We start from the raw sequence: 21563 nt of genomic DNA, 5'->3' as shown, positions 1-21563 counted from the left end.
AGTCTTTCATCTCATGACACTTTGTAGACTCTGCTTTGTGCATTCATGCGTTTTGAAGGAGGCATGGCTTTGGATGCATTCAAAGCTAGCTTAATATTGCTAGCCTCTCTGAAACCGTTTTGAATGTGTTTGGGTCTTCAGGAGGGGAACTTACACATTCCTAAAGCAGGAATTCCAATGAGCCATTATGTGAGAGAACAGCCATTATGTGAGAGAACAGCCATTATGTGAGAGAACAGCCATTATGTGAGAGAACAGCCATTATGTGAGAGAACAGCCATTATGTGAGAGAACAGCCATTATGTGAGAGAACAGCCATTATGTGAGAGAACAGCCATTATGTGAGATGTGAGAGAACAGCCAAACTAACGCTGGCACACAAAAAACACCAACTTTGTTATCACACTTAAAGAAATATAAAAGAGAAAGTAGTCTTACAAGTGTGAGATTTATTTGGTGATAACAGGGAAAATATACCATACATCCAATGGTTAAATCAGCACAGTTACCTGCATGCATAGGCACATTACTTATGACCTGAACATTGGCCATAAGGGTTAGTTTGGCGACAGTTTTCAGCACACACTGGAGGCTTCGGGGGTTCGGCTCCAGGCCTCCCTGGTCGCTTCGGGGGTTCGGCTCCAGGCCTCCCTGGAGGCTTCGGGGGTCCGGCTCCAGGCCTCCCTGGAGGCTTCGGGGGTCCGGCTCCAGGCCTCCCTGGAGGCATCGGGGGTCCGGCTCCAGGCCTCCCTGGAGGCATCGGGGGTCCGGCTCCAGGCCTCCCTGGAGGCATCGGGGGTCCGGCTCCAGGCCTCCCTGGAGGCATCGGGGGTCCGGCTCCAGGCCTCCCTGGAGGCATCGGGGGTCCGGCTCCAGGCCTCCCTGGAGGCATCGGGGGTCCGGCTCCAGGCCTCCCTGGAGGCATCGGGGGTCCGGCTCCAGGCCTCCCTGGAGGCATCGGGGGTCCGGCTGTAGGCTTAACCGGAGGTTCAGTTGCAGGCGTCTCTGGCAGTTCAGTGGAGGGCTCCGGCAGTTCGACGGAAGGCTCCGGTTCAGGCTCAAGCAGTTCAGTGGAAGGCTTCGGGGGTTCGGCTCCAGGCCTCCCTGGAGGCATTGGGGGTTCGGCTCCAGGCCTCCCTGGTTGTTTTGGGGGTTCGGCTCCAGGCCTCCCTGGAGGCTTCGGGGGTTCGGCTCCAGGCCTCCCTGGAGGCTTCGGGGGTTCGGCTCCAGGCCTCCCTGGAGGCTTCGGGGGTTCGGCTCCAGGCCTCCCTGGAGGCTTCGGGGGTTCGGCTCCAGGCCTCCCTGGAGGCTTCGGGGGTTCGGCTCCAGGCCTCCCTGGAGGCTTCGGGGGTTCGGCTCCAGGCCTCCCTGGAGGCTTCGGGGGTTCGCTCCCTGGAGGCTTCTGGGGTTCGGCTCCAGGCCTTCCTGGAGGCTTCGGGGGTTCGGCTCCAGGCCACCCTGGAGGCTTCGGGGGTTCGGCTCCAGGCCACCCTGGAGGCTTCGGGGGTTCGGCTCCAGGCCACCCTGGAGGCTTCGGGGGTTCGGCTCCAGGCCACCCTGGAGGCTTCGGGGGTTCAGCTCCAGGCCACCCTGGAGGCTTCGGGGGTTCAGCTCCAGGCCACCCTGGAGGCTTCGGGGGTTCAGCTCCAGGCCACCCTGGAGGCTTCGGGGGTTCAGCTCCAGGCCACCCTGGAGGCTTCGGGGGTTCAGCTCCAGGCCACCCTGGAGGCTTCGGGGGTTCAGCTCCAGGCCTCCCTGGAGGCTTCGGGGGTTCAGCTCCAGGCCTCCCTGGAGGCTTCGGGGGTTCCCTCCCTGGAGGCTTCGGGGGTTCGGCTGCAGGCTTCACTGGAGAGATACAGATTAGTCGATCCATTTAGCGGCATTCAGTCTCAGATACAGCACAAAAACCAAATTGCAAGTTTTACTCCGTATTAATCTTCTGTTAATTTTGTAAAGCCATCTTGTGCTTGAAACCATGCTAGTTGGCTAAATATTTTACATTGAGAACGACTTATTAGAAAACAAGACAAACTGAAATAACGGGGAAGCTGAGCCAAACACTAATACAACACACACCTGCAAATGGAGCCATACACTGATGTCCACAACCATTGCTGCAGCATTTCTCATTGTTCGGACAGTCACTGTCATAGCAACACATCTCGGCACACATTCCTGGTCCAAAATTTGTGCTTGGACACTCTCCTGGCTTTGCTGTTATACAGACACATGACAGAAACCACATCAATGAATGTCTCATTCACTGTATGAAAAAAAAAAGAAAGTTGTCATAAGATGATAGTAGGAGGTTTTACCGGAATATTCAGTCTATCTACTTCATAGTTTCACGTTTAGTTCAATGTGTTGCTTGCGGTTTCTTTGCAATTATTTGTGAAACTTACTAGCAATTTCTGAGTCAAAACATTTTTTCAGTGTTTTTGGAAGGCGTGTAGCATCCATCATTAATAAAAACTCACTGAAAACAGGCGGCACACACACGGGGCCACAGGGAAATTTACAGCATTTGTGTCCTCCAAAGCAGTCTCTATCAGAAGTGCATCCGCGACGGGACGGCTCGACCGTCAGCGTCGCCGGACACTGACCGGACACTGCAGAAGAGGATAATTTGTGTAGACCAGGAAGTGCTGTAATAGTTTGATTCAGCTTTTGCAAGTCAGGGGTATTGCAATGAATCTCAAACTTTACAATATTCACACATTCATCTGCTTCAATTCAAAGTAGCTTAGAAATCTACAATTTTTCAATAATCTGCATCAATCGGTTTCAGAGACGGAGAGTGCCGTTACAACCCATCCCACTAAAGTAGAGGGAGTAATAGTGCAATGCTGATAGAAAACATGGACATCAGTTAATATGTTGTATACAAATTTACCGGTGTACATCGTCAATTTATGCCATCCCCATGACCACCCTAATTTCCTTTTAAGCATTTTAATAGGCTACTCAGAAGACATAAATATAGAAATGCACTACATATACACAACGCAGAGCAACCGGTTATAATTAGCTCCCCATGTTATATTGTAGGCTTATTTAGTTGCTAAAACAAAAAGTTTAGGCAAAAGTTTAAACTCCGGATTGGTAATTTTGTAGCCATGTTATAAGACTAATGTTCTTGTTTTACATTAAACAAAAAGGCTTGTATTAGTGATTATATGGGTTTTACTTGTACAATGAAAAACAGATGACAGTTTGCATATTTATACTTTGCTTATTAAAACTAAACCAACATACAAAGTTGAACTTCCACTTGACATCTGTACTGTATTTTTGTAAGCCTATGTGCTGAGATTCATCTAAAGTCAAATTTTGTTAGGCACTTTATTTATGCACTTCTTCGGGCTGTGTAATGAAGCTAAAATAACTTCTCACCTACAACTCCAGCGTCTGTTGTGCTCAAACATGCAGACAGACACAATAAAACGGCACTAAACGAGCAGTACACTCGAGCGGTCATCCTCTCGACCTGCAATCTCACAATCAACTCTGCAGGAAGATGTGCTGAATTAGTGAGTCAGGAGGGGCAGACAGCGAGGAACACAAACCTACAAAGAAAAACCCCGTTGCTGAGTCCCACACACACAAAAAAAAAACGCTGTCAAAACAGTTTAAAGTGCTTTTTGAACGCGTTTTTAAAGTTCCAATTGGAGGCCCGTGTAACTCCAACCATAATGAAAATCACCTGCCTGTAGCTTTCTAATATAGCCTAATCTTGAAGACTTTGATTAGCTTGTTCAGGTGTGTTTGATTAGGGTTGGATGTCGTAATAATTGCCGTGATTAGGAGATGATTGAGCGTTTGTATGGCAACACTATCAATGCCGAATGATTCTGCATTGGTCAGGTGGTACAGGTCAGAGTTCTACCACAAGTTACAAGTTGGACTAAACTCCTACACCTAGTGATGGCAAAATGAGGCTTCCTGAACCACTGAGACCTCACAGACCATTGCTTCACCCAAAGGTTCATTACTCGAAGCTTCATTCAGCATTGCTCACTAGTGACACCTAGCTACTGTGCAAAGAAATAGCAGACCAATTAATTCATTCTGAAACAATGACCTGAGCAGACTTATGATGTCAGTATACCCCCCTGTTCTGTTTTATTTATTATTTTCTTCTCACTGTTAATGTCTGTAACCTTTCATTTGCAATAATAAAAATACCTGAGCAGACATTTGTCCATTGCCTGGGTATAAAATAAAATATGTATATTTCTCTGTCTGAATTTACTTCTGCAGAGACAACTGTCTCTCACACACACACACACACACACACACACACACACACACACACACACACACACACACACACACACACACACACACACACACACACACACACAGTTAATTAATTATTCATAAATGGTTTGGATAGTGACAGTATGAACAACAAAAGTGACACTGTGTTGAGTGCAGTGCTTATGGTGGAGGGAGTGTAATAAAGTAAAGTGCAACAGAAAAGTGTGGGGTGGTAAAGGTTAAGAATTGTTTCTGGTGATTTGTGCATTGAACTGTTACTATTTTTGTGCAGTGTTGTGCTTATGGGACTGGGGACGTAGAGGAACGAAGGAAGGATTAAAAATTATTTTTATTGAGGAACAGAATTTTTTCAAGTGTGTTGGGGCTTAGACGATTCCTCTTCTTGGACAGAACCTCTCCAGCCTTGGAAAAGATCCTTTCACATGGAACAGAGGATGCGGGGGAACATAAAAATGCCAGGGCCAGATGGTATAAATGAGGATACTGATGTTTATGTTGAGCCCAATATACCAGTGGATCCTCAGATCTTGTGAGATTCACTTCAGATAAATATCGGTCCACTTCTACAGTAGCATCTGCTGTTGCACTTGAGCTCCTTCTACCGTGTTCAACCGTGCTATCCAGCAGATGCCAAAGGTCACCTAATAATAGAGGTACAAAGAAAAAATACTCCATTAACAATGGTTCACATTACTAAATCACTAATGTGAACATTCACACAACAAACACATATAGTACTTACTGTTGTCTGTGGATTGGCCTGCTTCTGAAGAGGCTGGCAGCTGAGTTGGGGGTATATTGGTGGAAGCAGAATGGAGAGCAGAACTTCTGATTACAGTAGCGCATTCAGATTTTAATCTTGATATGCCTTCTTGCAGTTTCCCTTGACTTAAGAATCCCAGTTTTTTGAATCTGGGATCCAATAACGTGGGTATGGTCATCACACTTATTGATTCTAAATGTACTGCTTGTTCCCTGACCCTCCGTACAAGGCTGTCACCCAGCTGCCTTGCTGGATTGGACTTGAGGCCTTCTAGCTTACTCGTTACAGCGTGATTAAGCATCTTCATCAAAGGAATCACTTTGGAGGCAGACACCCTTTTCTCTCCTGAAAGCTCTACTGTAGCCTGGCGGAAAGGGGCAAGAACATGTAAAGCATCCTGGACTGCCTCATACTCCAGGGCTGTAGGAGGGGTGATGTCGGTCTTTAGAGAGGCCAGGGCTGCCCCCACTGGCTCTCTCAGCTGATAGAGACGTCCCAGCATGTTGTAAGTGCTGTTCCAGCGAGTTTCCACTTCAATTATCATTTTCAGAACTGGTCTCCCCATCTGCTCCTGTACTTGGGCCAGTCTCTCTTTTGCTGTAGTGCTTGTTCGGAAATAGGTCACAAGTTTCCTACATTTGGTTCGAATGTCGTTGAAGCTACTGATGTCATCAAAAGATTTCCCCACAATAAGGTTTAGTGCATGTGCAATGCATACCGCATGCCTAACATTCAGTGATCGTACACATGCTATCATGTTGGCTGCTGCATCAGTTACCAGGCACTTAACTTTATCCTTTATGCCCCACTCCTCCATGAGCTTGATATGTCCAGTAGCCAAGTTCTCAGCAGTATGGCTCTTAGGGAAATGCTGTACACCTAGTAAAATAGTGCAGAGCTTGTCATTGTCTATAAAATGGCAAGTCACTGCTAGGTAGGCATCCATGTTTAGCGATGTCCACATGTGAGAGGTAAGGCTTATAGCCTGAACGTTCTGCAACTGCTCTCTTGCCTTCTCCTTAGCCTCCTTGTACTTATGATCAACCATGACCTTCAAAGCCTGTGGTTAGAAATAAATGCAGTTACTCTTACTTTTAACTTCTTAAATAATGATGAACCACTTTATTAATCACATACCTTTCTAGTTGGGATCACGTAAGTGGGATCCAACACATGCAGGAGCTCCCTAAATCCATCATCATCCACAATGGAAAAGGGTTGGGAGTCCTTGATGACCATGTTCACCAGGGCCTCATTCACCATTTCTTTTTTGGAATCTATAATAAAATAAAATGAAGGTGTATTGTAGGAGCCTAAAACATTATTTAAATAATGTTTTTTTAATGATTATTATCAATTACTTTGACTACTGTGTGGATTGTTAGTAGTCTGTGCATGCTCGTGCAGTGCTCGATAATGCCTGAGCATGGAGGACGTGTTATTGCTGTATGTCAGCTCCTTTAGGCACAGCAAGCATTTCACCTTGAAACATAAATGAATAGACATTAAATATAATACAGCCATATAGTGAGGATTATTATATAAAGACAGTAAAATAATAATAATAACAATAATAATACAAATTGTGTTTGTACCTTATTGTGAGCAACCATTTAAAAAAACTCCCAGACAGGGGAGGATTTCCTCTTTCTTGCTGGCTCCATTACAAGGAAAAAGGAAGAGGTCACAAAAAGCAAACAATTCCAAAAGGGCAATCCAAATCAAAAAGCAGTCCAGTCCAAATCCAAAAATCCAAAGCAATCCAAATAATCTTATCTAATTAATATAACAATACTATAATATAGCTACTATAATTAATACTAACAATATACTATAACTAATCTAACCTGATATAATGTAATAATATACAGCCCTAACACATATATTGCACAATAACGACGATGAAACAACTCTCTAACTCCAACTCTCTAACTCTAACTCTCCTACTCTCTGACACTACTACAACTGATTCTACTACTCCTGCAACACCCACAAGGAGGCGCGAGTTTCGAACCCCCTTTATCCGGAAACGACACTCAGACCGAACCGATGACGTATCCACACAAACCGAGGCCTCGTTTGTCATTAGTCACGTGATTTTCACGTTAACAACACAAGCCTCGAATCGCGGCTTCATCTGGCACGCCCATTTTTGCTCGACACAAGATCCGACGCCTCGCTTCAAATCTCACATCACTACCTACACCTAAACTCTCCAGGAAATGGATCTCTACTGGAGGCTGGCATAAATCTGCATAGAACATCAAGAGACACAGCACAGACACAGTAGCCTGGGAAAACCCAGATGAACTTCCGGCAAATTTAGATTTGCTCTGCAAGTTAGTCTGGCGAAGAGTCCATTCAGGCTCATTTCCATTATTTCCAAATCGAGGCAGCAATCACAAACGTTGAGGCGGGCTTTACAAGATGACGATCGATCTGATTGGTTTTAAGGTCTATCCAATTGCGCCCAGAGGCATTTGAGCGACGTCCCTTTGGAAGTGAGCTGTCAATGAACTTTCTCCAGACCCTAACTCAGTTACGACTGAGAAGGGTCTGGTTTTAACCAGGCTATTTACACAGGGGCATGTCTAGAATTTGAATCTGAATTTTTTAGTCACTGACAACAATGTTTCCAGCCACTATAGTGAATATAATTTAATGATGGATGGTTTCATATGGATTACACAATCAGAGAATACTTGTTCACTCAAGCTTTCTATAGACATATTTCTCATCGTGACTGAGGCAAGTAGCCTATAGAGATTGCTAATGTGTCATCATCATGACGTATTAACAGTGGTGAACGCAAAGCATTTTGGGAATCCGCGGATTGCATGGAGGGAAGAACGCAGTGTTCAAGATGCCGTCTACCTGCTGTGTTATAAACTGCAATAACTGCACAGCCAACTTAATGCAAACTTAAAGATTGTTAAATGTTACTTCTCACATGTAATGATTTTTAGCCATCGCTTTAAATAAAATAAACAAAGACTGAATGAAATTCTGCCTCCTTTATCTGTATTAAGGAAGAATTGTGCACTTGCATGCACTTCATGACGCACACGTACATTTGTGAATACGCTGAAGGTTTCTCCTTCTCTCCCTCTCTGCCGTGCGCGCGCTACACGGTTTGGAGCTCGCGAGCTCTAGATTCCGGGAGATTTGAACTAATTTGCGGGCATCAGGGAGCCGCTATCAATATGCGGGAGACTCCCAGAACTTCAGGCTGTCTGCAAAAGCACCACAACCCAGCCTGCTGCATTTTGTAGGATTATATTCTGTTTTTCACGCTAATGTTTCATTATTTTCATGCCAGAACACAAGCCTGCAATGCCAGCCCATGTAAACGAGAAAAACATACTCATAATTCAGTGTGTTCTGATGACGTTGCCGCCCAGTTGGTCAAATTTCTTAGCGATCTCTATAGAGTTTTGGTTCGTTTCTGTGACTCGCTCCAGTTCACGGAGACCGAGGCGGCAGAAAGCGCACCCTGTTTGTTTTCTCTGTTTTACAAAAGCGCAACATTTAATTGTTATTGTGAGTGCACTTAAATAAAAGTTTGTTTGCGTTTGTCGAATGTTAATTTAACATGCCAGAATTAAAATCCGATTGTAGAAGAATTCGTAGCGCCACTCGGCCAGGTGTGCCAAAATATGTATTTATAAACTTCAATATTTCATACAAAACAATCACAAAACGCTTTGTGACATTTTGAAAAACAGTGCTTGGATTAAGGCCACTGCAAATAGGATCGTAACTTAAACCCATCCCCCCCTGCAAATCGCACCCTGGGTGTGAGCGATGGAATGTTTAGGAGAACTACCTTTAGAAATTGTTTTTGTTCACTAATTATGAGGTTTTCCGGTTTAATCACGATCAGATTTTTTTCTAGATCCTACAGTAAATGCATTGTTTGACGTCACTTATCGAGAAATTGGCACATTTTATATAATGTAATACACTCGCACTTCTATCAATTAAGTGGGTAGAACAAAGACTGTGATTTGAGCTTTGACTTCCTAGTCATATGGTGCTGTAAGGGTCAAACAGGTCAATTTAGCTCAAAGGGAATAATGAATTAATTCATAGGGCGGCCGAGCAATTATAAATATCCAAACTATAGTGAAAACACTATTTATTAGCAAGGTAACTTAGATCAGCAGTTTAAGACATTAAATTCGTAAGCACATAACACAAGAACACTTCTCTTTAAAATACAGACAAGTTTTTATTGATTACCCTAACAGATAAAACTGATATCTAACACAAACACATGCTCACACACATTCATATGAGTTACAGAAAGAAAGAGAGTGAAAGAATGAGTTGATGAAATCCCAAGGTTCTAGAATTATATGCACTTATAAGACATGACCTGAACGAACCATCAATCATTAATTTAACCCAAACACGTGGTGTGTTGGCGGTTGGATGGAAAGTCTTTGAAGTTGGAAGCGGGCTTTGCAGTCAAATCGTTGACCGAAACTTTACAGCAAAACTTAACTTAGAACCGAGACTCTCAACGGAACAGAAAACAAACTAAGTAAGAGAAAGAAAAGTGAGACGAGCTTGAATGTTCACGTTCGATGGCTTGAATGAAGCTATTTAACCTATGTTCTTCTGATCTTGATTTGGGTTATTGCGTCTGCTCGCCGAAAAAAAAGTTTACTCGTCTGGCTGGTCTAAAATGTCATGGCTACTCTAATGCTTTGTTCGTGTCCTAAGATTTTAAACTCAAATGTTTGTCCAGCCTCCTGGATGAGTTCTGACCAATCAGACACTGCCTTTAGATTAGAGGTGGCTGTTATTTCTGCTCTCGTCGTAATTTAGTCATGCGTTATCTCTGTGATCTCTTTCCAACTCTAGCAGAGAGTACAGAGAGTACAGTTTAGACATGATTCCTATTATCTGATAAGACAAATATGACCCAGAAGGAATTTGCAGAGAGTTGTGTGTTCTTGCTGAGAAGGAGAAATAAACCCTTTTAATCCTATATATTCGTTTGTGCTCTCAAACGCTCCGGTGCGTTGATCATTGTAGCCAATCGTAGACATATCCGATGAGCTCATGAACACAATGGCCAATCAGAGGTGTTTATGATTCTGCTCAACAGTGCTCAAAGCGTCACATTTTTTAAATTTCAGTACCGACTGTGAAGACGATGCTGAACTAGAAGTCTTCTAAGGACCCCCAACCTTGTGCCAGGCTAGGCCTTGACTTCCATTCACCAAAGATCCTCTGACTCCTACTGGTTCTCTCTCATCAAGACAACATCAGCAAAGATCAACTGGAGCCCTCAACAAACTGCATCAGGACAGTTTAATTCAAAAGGGGAAGGCATGCAAGAATCAAACTTAAGTCTCATTATTTGATACATTATGTATCCTTACCCATTTTAAAGAAGGGCGTGTTAGAACTAAACTGATGGTTTGCTCAAGGCTGCTGATCTGCTGAATTTTAAGCAATGCTATAACTTCTTGCTTTCCTGTATTCTGCTTCAGCTCTCTTTCCCTAGGTAAACATGTATGCATGCATGTATGTGTACGTTAGAGTATGTTTAGTCTACTTAAAGTCTTGTTCATGTCACACGTAAAGTTTTCCATGTTTCATGCTCACATACTGGAGTCCCTAATCGTGCAGATTTGGCCTAACGTTGAGAGCGTTCCTCCTTTAGCTAGGCTAATCTCTTTGAAGCTTGCACGGCCATAAAGTACTTGTCTGTATGCACATATCATACCATCCCAAAACAATTTCTGACGGACCAATCGAACATTGTTCAACGACAACCAATATATGTGACCACTATGCTTTGTAGCAAATAATTCAGAATGCAGCAGAAGAGTATTGGTCTATAGGCAATACTGGTTGAAACTCTTCATATCCTGATAGCAATCAATATTAGAAGTGTTCTAAATAGTAAAATGTACATACCTTCTGTAAAGGTCTCAGGACCCCAAAAAAAAAAAAGTCAGTCCAATCATTGCATTCGGATTCAGATTTGGATTTATTCGTTTTCATGTCAACGCCATTAACGCCGAAATGAATCTGGATTAGTCAGATAGTACAACTAGAGCACTGTAAGATGTTTACGTTCATTATCACTTTTAATGTTATGCGTTTTGAGACATGAGGCAATTTAACAGTCTTTCATCTCATGACACTTTGTAGACTCTGCTTTGTGCATTCATGCGTTTTGAAGGAGGCATGGCTTTGGATGCATTCAAAGCTAGCTTAATATTGCTAGCCTCTCTGAAACCGTTTTGAATGTGTTTGGGTCTTCAGGAGGGGAACTTACACATTCCTAAAGCAGGAATTCCAATGAGCCATTATGTAAGAGAACAGCCATTATTGTAAGAGAACAGCCATTATGTGAGAGAACAGCCATTATGTGAGAGAACAGCCATTATGTGAGAGAACAGCCAAACTAACGCTGGCACACAAAAAACACCAACTTTATCACACTTAAAGAAATATAAAAGAGAAAGTAGTCTTACAAGTGTGAGATTTATTTGGTGATAACAGGGAAAATATACCATACATCCAATGGTTAAATCAGCACAGTTACCTGCATGCATTGCCACATTACTTATGACCTGAACATTGGCCATAAGGGTTAGTTTGGCGACAGTTTTCAGCACACACTGGAGGCTTCGGGGGTTCGGCTCCAGGCCTCCCTGGTCGCTTCGGGGGTTCGGCTCCAGGCCTCCCTGGTCGCTTCGGGGGTTCGGCTCCAGGCCTCCCTGGAGGCATCGGGGGCCCGGCTCCAGGCCTCCCTGGAGCCATCGGGGGCCCGGCTCCAGGCCTCCCTGGAGGCATCGGGGGCCCGGCTCCAGGCCTCCCTGGAGGCATCGGGGGTCCGGCTCCAGGCCTCCCTGGAGGCATCGGGGGTCCGGCTCCAGGCCTCCCTGGAGGCTTCGGGGGTCCGGCTCCAGGCCTCCCTGGAGGCTTCGGGGGTTCGGCTCCAGGCCTCCCTGGAGGCTTCGGGGGTTCGGCTCCTGGCCTCCCTGGAGGCTTCGGGGGTTCGGCTGCAGGGTTAACCAGAGGTTCAGTTGAAGGCGGCTCTGGCAGTTCGGTGGAGGGCTCCGGTTCAGGCTCAAGCAGTTCAGTGGAAGGCTTCGGGGGTTCGGCTCCAGGCCTCCCTGGAGGCATTGGGGGTTCAGCTCCAGGCCTCCCTGGAGGCTTCGGGGGTTCCCTCCCTGGGTGCTTTGGGGGTTCGGCTCCAGGCCTCCCTGGTTGTTTTGGCGGTTCGGCTCCAGGCCTCCCTGGAGGCTTCGGGGGTTCGGCTCCAGGCCTCCCTGGAGGTATCGGGGGTTCGGCTCCAGGCCTCCCTGGAGGCATCGGGGGTTCGGCTCCAGGCCTCCCTGGAGGCATCGGGGGTTCGGCTCCAGGCCTCTCTGGAAGCTTTGGGCGTTCGCTCCCTGGAGGCTTTCGGGGGTTCGGCTCCAGGCCACCCTGGAGGCTTCGGGGGTTCGGCTCCAGGCCTCCCTGGAGGCTTCGGGGGTTCGGCTCCAGGCCTCCCTGGAGGATTCGGGGGTTCGGCTCCAGGCCTCCCTGGTTTGGCTGCAGGCTTCACCGGAGGTTCAGTTGCAGGCGGCTCTGGCAGTTCGGTGGAGGGCTCCGGTTCAGGCTCAAGCAGTTCAGTGGAAGGCTTCGGGGGTTCGGCTCCAGGCCTCCCTGGAGGCATTGGGGGTTCAGCTCCAGGCCTCCCTGGAGGCTTCAGAGGTTCAGCTCCAGACCTCCCTGGAGGCTTCAGAGGTTCAGCTCCAGACCTCCCTGGAGGCATCGGGGGTTCGGCTCCAGGCCTCCCTGGAGGCTTCACTGGAGGCTTCGGGGGTTCGGCTGCAGGCTTCACTGGAGAGATACAGATTAGTCGATCCATTTAGCGGCATTCAGTCTCAGATACAGCACAAAAACCAAATTGCAAGTTTTACTCCGTATTAATCTTCTGTTAATTTTGTAAAGCCATCTTGTGCTTGAAACCATGCTAGTTGGCTAAATACTTTACATTGAGAACGACTTATTAGAAAACAAGACAAACTGAAATAACGAGGAAGCTGAGCCAAACACTAATACAACACACACCTGCAAATGGAGCCATACACTGATGTCCACAACCATTGCTGCAGCATTTCTCATTGTTCGGACAGTCACTGTCATAGCAACACATCTCGGCACACATTCCTGGTCCAAAATTTGTGCTTGGACACTCTCCTGGCTTTGCTGTTATACAGACACATGACAGAAACCACATCAATGAATGTCTCATTCACTGTATGAAAAAAAAAAAAGTTGTCATAAGATGATAGTAGGAGGTTTTACCGGAATATTCAGTCTATCTACTTCATAGTTTCACGTTTAGTTCAATGTGTTGATTGCGGTTTCTTTGCAATTATTTGTGAAACTTACTAGCAATTTCTGAGTCAAAACGTTTTTTCAGTGTTTTTGGAAGGCGTGTAGCATCCATCATTAATAAAAACTCACTGAAAACAGGCGGCACACACACAGGGCCACAGGGAAATTTACAGCATTTGTGTCCTCCAAAGCAGTCTCTATCAGAAGTGCATCCGCGACGGGACGGCTCGACCGTCAGCGTCGCCGGACACTGACCGGACACTGCAGAAGAGGATTCAAGAGGATCATTTGTGTAGACCAGGAAGTGCTGTAATAGTTTGATTCAGCTTTTGCAAGTCAGGGGTATTGCAATGAGTCTCAAACTTTACAATATTCACACATTCATCTGCTTCAATTCAAAGTAGCTTAGAAATCTACAATTTTTCAATAATCTGCATCAATCGGTTTCAGAGACGGAGAGTGCTGTTACAACCCATCCCACTAAAGTAGAGGGAGTAATAGTGCAATGCTGATAGAAAACATGGACATCAGTTAATATGTTGTATACAAATTTACCGGTGTACATCGTCAATTTATGCCATCCCCATGACCACCCTAATTTCCTTTTAAGCATTTTAATAGGCTACTCCGAAGACATAAATATAGAAATGCACTACATATACACAACGCAGAGCAACCGGTTATAATTAGCTCCCCATGTTATATTGTAGGCTTATTTAGTTGCTAAAACAAAAAGTTTAGGCAAAAGTTTAAACTCCGGATTGGTAATTTTGTAGCCATGTTATAAGACTAATGTTCTTGTTTTACATTAAACAAATAGGCTTATATTAGTGATTATATGGGTTTTACTTGTACAATGAAAAACAGATGACAGTTTGCATATTTATACTTTGCTTATTAAAACTAAACCAACATACAAAGTTGAACTTCCACTTGACATCTGTACTGTATTTTTGTAAGCCTATGTGCTGAGATTCATCTAAAGTCAAATTTTGTTAGGCACTTTATTTATGCACTTCTTCGGGCTGTGTAATGAAGCTAAAATAACTTCTCACCTACAACTCCAGCGTCTGTTGTGCTCAAACATGCAGACAGACACAATAAAACGGAACTAAACGAGCAGTACACTCGAGCGGTCATCCTCTCGACCTGCAATCTCACAATCAACTCTGCAGGAAGATGTGCTGAATTAGTGAGTCAGGAGGGGCAGATAGCGAGGAACACAAACCTACAAAGAAAAACCCCGTTGCTGAGTCCCACACACACAAAAAAAAAAACGCTGTCAAAGCAGTTTAAAGTGCTTTTTGAACGCGTTTTTAAAGTTCCAATTGGAGGCCCGTGTAACTCCAACCATAATGAAAATCACCTGCCTGTAGCTTTCTAATATAGCCTAATCTTGAAGACTTTGATTAGCTTGTTCAGGTGTGTTTGATTAGGGTTGGATGTCGTAATAATTGCTGTGATTAGGAGATGATTGATGCTGCGTTCCAAACCGCATACTTCCCTACTATTTAGTATGGGAAAAGAGTAGGCGAGCGAAAAAGTATGTATTAATCCAAAAGAGTAGGCGGGAATTACCTGGGTGACGTACCAATTATCGCGAGATTTGGACTTAAGTGCGTTCGAATGTGCCTACTTTCCTACTATATAGTAGGCGAAAACAGTACGTGAAGGAAGCAGTACGTTTGAAATATCAGTATTCATAAAAGAGTAGGGGAGAAGTTCCCGGATGGCTTACTGCTTCCGGCCCGATTTTTGAGTGCTAAACCGATGGATACTCTTCTATCCCAGGAGGCCACGCGAGAGCATACGTCATTATCAAACATCACGGAGATCAGCGACGCCGGGGGTTTTCAAATGTGAGTAAACACGGTTCCTTATCTGTTAAACTACAATAGAGTAGACGTTTTAACTGTTGAAGGTGTAAAGTAGTTAGACAGTATAGTATAGTTGTGATTTTGCTGTAAAAACATGCTTTGTATAGCTAGCTAACAGGGGAGCTCTAAGCACACGTAACGTCTCTAAATTGGATTTACATAACCATATACATCTTAAACACGCTTATTTAAAATGTCTATTTACATCTGAAAGGAAAATATTGTAAGTATTGACATATTGCAGATGAGCACATCACAACATGAAAAAGACATCTGAGTGATGTATGTGTGGCATTATCATAGGATAGGATAACGTTAATTCACTGTTGTCAACACTGTTGACATTAGACTAATGTGCTGTAAATAAGGTAAATAAACAAATCTATAAAGTAACTAAACATGATTTTATTCAGACTGGTGTGAGCACTGAGGATGAGGAGCCCAGAGCTGAATCCTGGAAACGGTGCCATGGATGAGACTGTCATAAGATCTCTCCATCTGCCCTTATCGCCTCAGATTGTGAAGCGAAGCGCAGCGCAGCTACAAGCTCCGGCACGAAGGCACGGTCAACTCTGGTGAATTCATCAGAATAAAGCCGCAGAATGGGAACCGCTGTGTTGAGATGGCAGTAGGATGTGGGCTTCAGCGCCCAAATACATGCTTGTAGTTTGAATAAAGATTTGTTTCATGTGCATGCATTTGTTTATTGTGTGATGGTTACTTTTATTTGTTCTTTTACTCATTTATTCATGTTTCTTATTGTTGTCAGTATATAAATATAATTATTTAATGTATGCATTAATTCATTGCTTGACTGACAATTGAGATGTTCACTTGTATTCATGCATAACTCATATGACAAAACAAATTACATTTTGCTTGTTTTATTAAATTATATCATTTTTAGTATATAAAAAAAAGTAATATAATTAAGTATTGGTCAGCATTTAATATTATTTTGTTTAAGTTTTGGGGTGGGCTAACAATGCAATTCATTCTGAGGTAATATTAATTTTTTATGAGCGATACTTGCATTTTTCGAGTATAAAGTCAACAGTTTCTCCAAAGGAGATCTTCGAGCAGCGGCCCGTCTCCTTGTGCACTGCAGACAGTAAACGCAGAGGAAAACTGTTCTAGGTTGTGCTGTCGAGTTACTGATGTTATGAAGTGTTAGTGCACCTGTCGCTCATATAATTTAAACTTATAAACTTATTACATAAAGATCATGGAAAGATACTAGTTGTATCTAACAATGAACAATCATAATGACAAAACAGAAGACATAAAGATCATTGGTTTGTGTACATCATAATATGATATTTATACACAGGAAAGAACAATAACAAGGCTAAATATCTTTAAATATAAATAGTTCTTCATAATACATTAAAAAATAGTTTTGTTGTTATTGTCTGAGGGATGAAACGAGAGGTAAATTCATCAAGAAAAGAGGAAAACTTGAAGGAGAAACTTTTTGGGTATAAAATAAAGAAATTAACAATATATTCAAGAGATAACGATTTTGGGGTTTCTTAAAAAATCGTTATAAGGAACTGTGGGTCACATTAGAAGGGTTTAAAATATAACAACTTAAATCAACACTAAATGTATTCACAAAATAAATTGGCAGCTGTTTCTTCAACAATACCACAAAATGAGCAAGTTTCATCAATATCAAGATATTTACAGATAGATGAATTAAACGTGTCGTTCATCTTTTAAGTTGTTGCGTTTGTGATAACGTGTCGTAGGTCACATGATAACGTCAACATGGCGGATGATGTCCGGATCGCATTCATACTCAACGAGATTTGGCTATAAAGTACCTACTCTTTTAGCGCTCGTTAAGTAAGTACTCATTGAAATTAAGTACCTACTCATTGAGTATGCGGTTTGGAACGCAGCCTGAGCGTTTGTATGGCAACACTATCAATGCCGAATGATTCTGCATTGGTCAGGTGGTACAGGTCAGAGTTCTACCACAAGTTACAAGTTGGACTAAACTCCTACACCTAGTGATGGCAAAATGAGGCTTCCTGAACCACTGAGACCTCACAGACCATTGCTTCACCCAAAGGTTCATTACTCGAAGCTTCATTCAGCATTGCTCACTAGTGACACCTAGCTACTGTGCAAAGAAATAGCAGACCAATTAATTCATTCTGAAACAATGACCTGAGCAGACTTATGATGTCAGTATACCCCCCTGTTCTGTTTTATTTATTTATTTTCTTCTCACTGTTAATGTCTGTAACCTTTCATTTGCAATAATAAAAATACCTGAGCAGACATTTGTCCATTGCCTGGGTATAAAATAAAATATGTATATTTCTCTGTCTGAATTTACTTCTGCAGAGACAACTGTCTCTCACACACACACACACACACACACACACACACACACACACACACACACACACACACACACACACACACACACACACACACACACACACACACACACACACACACACACACACACACACACAGTTAATTAATTATTCATAAATGTTTTGGATAGTGACAGTATGAACAACAAAAGTGACACTGTTTTGAGTGCAGTGCTTATGGTGGAGGGAGTGTAATAAAGTAAAGTGCAACAGAAAAGTGTGGGGTGGTAAAGGTTAAGAATTGTTTCTGGTGATTTTGTGCATTGAACTGTTACTATTTTTGTGCAGTGTTGTGCTTATGGGACTGGGGACGTAGAGGAACGAAGGAAGGATTAAAAATTATTTTTATTGAGGAACAGAATTTTTTCAAGTGTGTTGGGGCTTAGACGATTCCTCTTCTTGGACAGAACCTCTCCAGCCTTGGAAAAGATCCTTTCACATGGAACAGAGGATGCGGGGGAACATAAAAATGCCAGGGCCAGATGGTATAAATGAGGATACTGATGTTTATGTTGAGCCCAATATACCAGTGGATCCTCAGATCTTGTGAGATTCACTTCAGATAAATATCGGTCCACTTCTACAGTAGCATCTGCTGTTGCACTTGAGCTCCTTCTACCGTGTTCAACCGTGCTATCCAGCAGATGCCAAAGGTCACCTAATAATAGAGGTACAAAGAAAAAATACTCCATTAACAATGGTTCACATTACTAAATCACTAATGTGAACATTCACACAACAAACACATATAGTACTTACTGTTGTCTGTGGATTGGCCTGCTTCTGAAGAGGCTGGCAGCTGAGTTGGGGGTATATTGGTGGAAGCAGAATGGAGAGCAGAACTTCTGATTACAGTAGCGCATTCAGATTTTAATCTTGATATGCCTTCTTGCAGTTTCCCTTGACTTAAGAATCCCAGTTTTTTGAATCTGGGATCCAATAACGTGGGTATGGTCATCACACTCATTCACCATTTCTTTTTTGGAATCTATAATAAAATAAAATGCAGGTGTATTGTAGGAGCCTAAAACATTATTTAAATAATGTTTTTTAATGATTATTATCAATTACTTTGACTACTGTGTGGATTGTTAGTAGTCTGTGCATGCTCGTGCAGTGCTCGATAATGCCTGAGCATGGAGGACGTGTTATTGCTGTATGTCAGCTCCTTTAGGCACAGCAAGCATTTCACCTTGAAACATAAATTAATAGACATTAAATATAATACAGCCATATAGTGAGGATTATTATATAAAGACAGTAAAATAATAATAATAACAATATTAATACAAATTGTGTTTGTACCTTATTGTGAGCAACCATTTCAAAAAACTCCCAGACAGGGGAGGATTTCCTCTTTCTTGCTGGCTCCATTACAAGGAAAAAGGAAGAGGTCACAAAAAGCAAACAATTCCAAAAGGGCAATCCAAATCAAAAAGCAGTCCAGTCCAAATCCAAAAATCCAAAGCAATCCAAATAATCTTATCTAATTAATATAACAATACTATAATATAGCTACTATAATTAATACTAACAATATACTATAACTAATCTAACCTGATATAATGTAATAATATACACATATATTACTAACACATATATTAACCCTAACACATATATTGCACAATAACGACGATGAAACAACTCTCTAACTCCAACTCTCTAACTCTAACTCTCTGACTCTCTGACACTACTACAACTGATTCTACTACTCCTGCAACACCCACAAGGAGGCGCGAGTTTCGAACCCCCTTTATCCAGAAACGACACTCAGACCGAACCGATGACTTATCCACACAAACCGAGGCCTCGTTTGTCATTAGTCACGTGATTTTCACGTTAACAACACAAGCCTCGAATCGCGGCTTCATCTGGCACGCCCATTTTTGCTCGACACAAGCTCCGACGCCTCGCTTCAAATGTCACATCACTACCTACACCTAAACTCTCCAGGAAATGGATCTCTACTGGAGGCTGGCATAAATCTGCATAGAACATCAAGAGACACAGCACAGACACAGTAGCCTGGGAAAACCCAGACGAACTTCCGGCAAATTTAGATTTGCTCTGCAAGTTAGTCTGGCGAAGAGTCCATTCAAGCTCATTTCCAATATTTCCAAATCGAGGCAGCAATCACAAACGTTGAGGCGGGCTTTACAAGATGACGATCGATCTGATTGGTTTTAAGGTCTATCCAATTGCGCCCAGAGGCATTTGAGCGACGTCCCTTTGGAAGTGAGCTGTCAATGAACTTTCTCCAGACCCTAACTCAGTTACGACTGAGAAGGGTCTGGTTTTAACCAGGCTATTTACACAGGGGCATCTCTAGAATTTGAATCTGAAATTTTTAGTCACTGACAACAATGTTTCCAGCCACTATAGTGAATATAATTTAATGATGGATGGTTTCATATGGATTACACAATCAGAGAATACTTGTTCACTCAAGCTTTCTATAGACATATTTCTCATCGTGACTGAGGCAAGTAGCCTATAGAGATTGCTAATGTGTCGTCATCATGACGTATTAACAGTGGTGAACGCAAAGCATTTTGGGAATCCGCGGATTGCATGGAGGGAAGAACGCAGTGTTCAAGATGCCGTCTACCTGCTGTGTTATAAACTGCAATAACTACACAGCCAACTTAATGCAAACTTAAAGATTGTTTAATGTTACTTCTCACATGTAATGATTTTTAGCCATTGCTTTAAATAAAATAAACAAAGACTGAATGAAATTCTGCCTCCTTTATCTGTATTAAGGAAGAATTGTGCACTTACATGCACTTCATGACGCACACGTACATTTGTGAAAACGCTGAAGGTTTCTCCCTCTCTCCCTCTCTGCCGTGCGCGCGCTACACGGTTTGGAGCTCGCGAGCTCTAGATTCCGGGAGATTTGAACTAATTTGCGGGCATCAGGGAGCCGCTATCAATATGCGGGAGACTCCTAGAACTTCAGGCTGTCTGCAAAAGCACCACAACCCAGCCTGCTGCATTTTGTAGGATTATATTCTGTTTTTCACGCTAATTTTTCATTATTTTCATGCCAGAACACAAGCCTGCAATGCCAGCCCATGTAAACGAGAAAAACATACCCATAATTCAGTGTGTTCTGATGACGTTGCCGCCCAGTTGGTCACATTTCTTAGCGATCTCTATAGAGTTTTGGTTCGTTTCTGTGACTCGCTCCAGTTCACGGAGACCGAGGCGGCAGAAAGCGCACCCTGTTTGTTTTCTCTGTTTTACAAAAGCGCAACATTTAATTGTTATTGTGAGTGCACTTAAATAAAAGTTTGTTTGCGTTTGTCGAATGTTAATTTAACATGCCAGAATTAAAATCCGATAGTAGAAGAATTCGTAGCGCCACTCGGCCAGGTGTGCCAAAATATGTATTTATAAACTTTAATATTTCATACAAAACAATCACAAAACGCTTTGTGACATTTTGAAAATCTGTGCTTGGATTAAGGCCACTGCAAATAGGATCGTAACTTAAACCCATCCCCCCCTGTAAATCGCACCCTGGGTGTGAGCGATGGTTGTTTAGGAGAACTACCTTTAGAAATTGTTTTTGTTCACTAATTATGAGGTTTTCCGGTTTAATCACGATAAGATTTTTTTCTAGATCCTACAGTAAATGCATTGTTTGACTTCACTTATCGAGAAATTGGCACATTTTATATAATGTAATACACTCGCACTTCTATCAATTAAGTGGGTAGAACAAAGACTGTGATTTGAGCTTTGACTTCCTAGTCATATGGTGCTGTAAGGGTCAAACAGGTCAATTTAGCTCGAAGGGAATTATTAATTAATTCATAGGGCGGCCGAGCAATTATAAATATACAAACTATAGTGAAAACACTATTTATTAGCAAGGTAACTTAGATCAGC

Source organism: Siphateles boraxobius, unplaced genomic scaffold, assembly GCF_051911475.1.
Source record: "Siphateles boraxobius isolate OS27281-9 unplaced genomic scaffold, OSU_SipBor_1 66, whole genome shotgun sequence".
In the NCBI taxonomy this organism is placed as follows: Eukaryota; Metazoa; Chordata; class Actinopteri; order Cypriniformes; family Leuciscidae; genus Siphateles; species Siphateles boraxobius.
The sequence above is the reverse complement of the archived record's forward strand: the minus strand, read 5'-3'. Positions refer to the sequence as shown.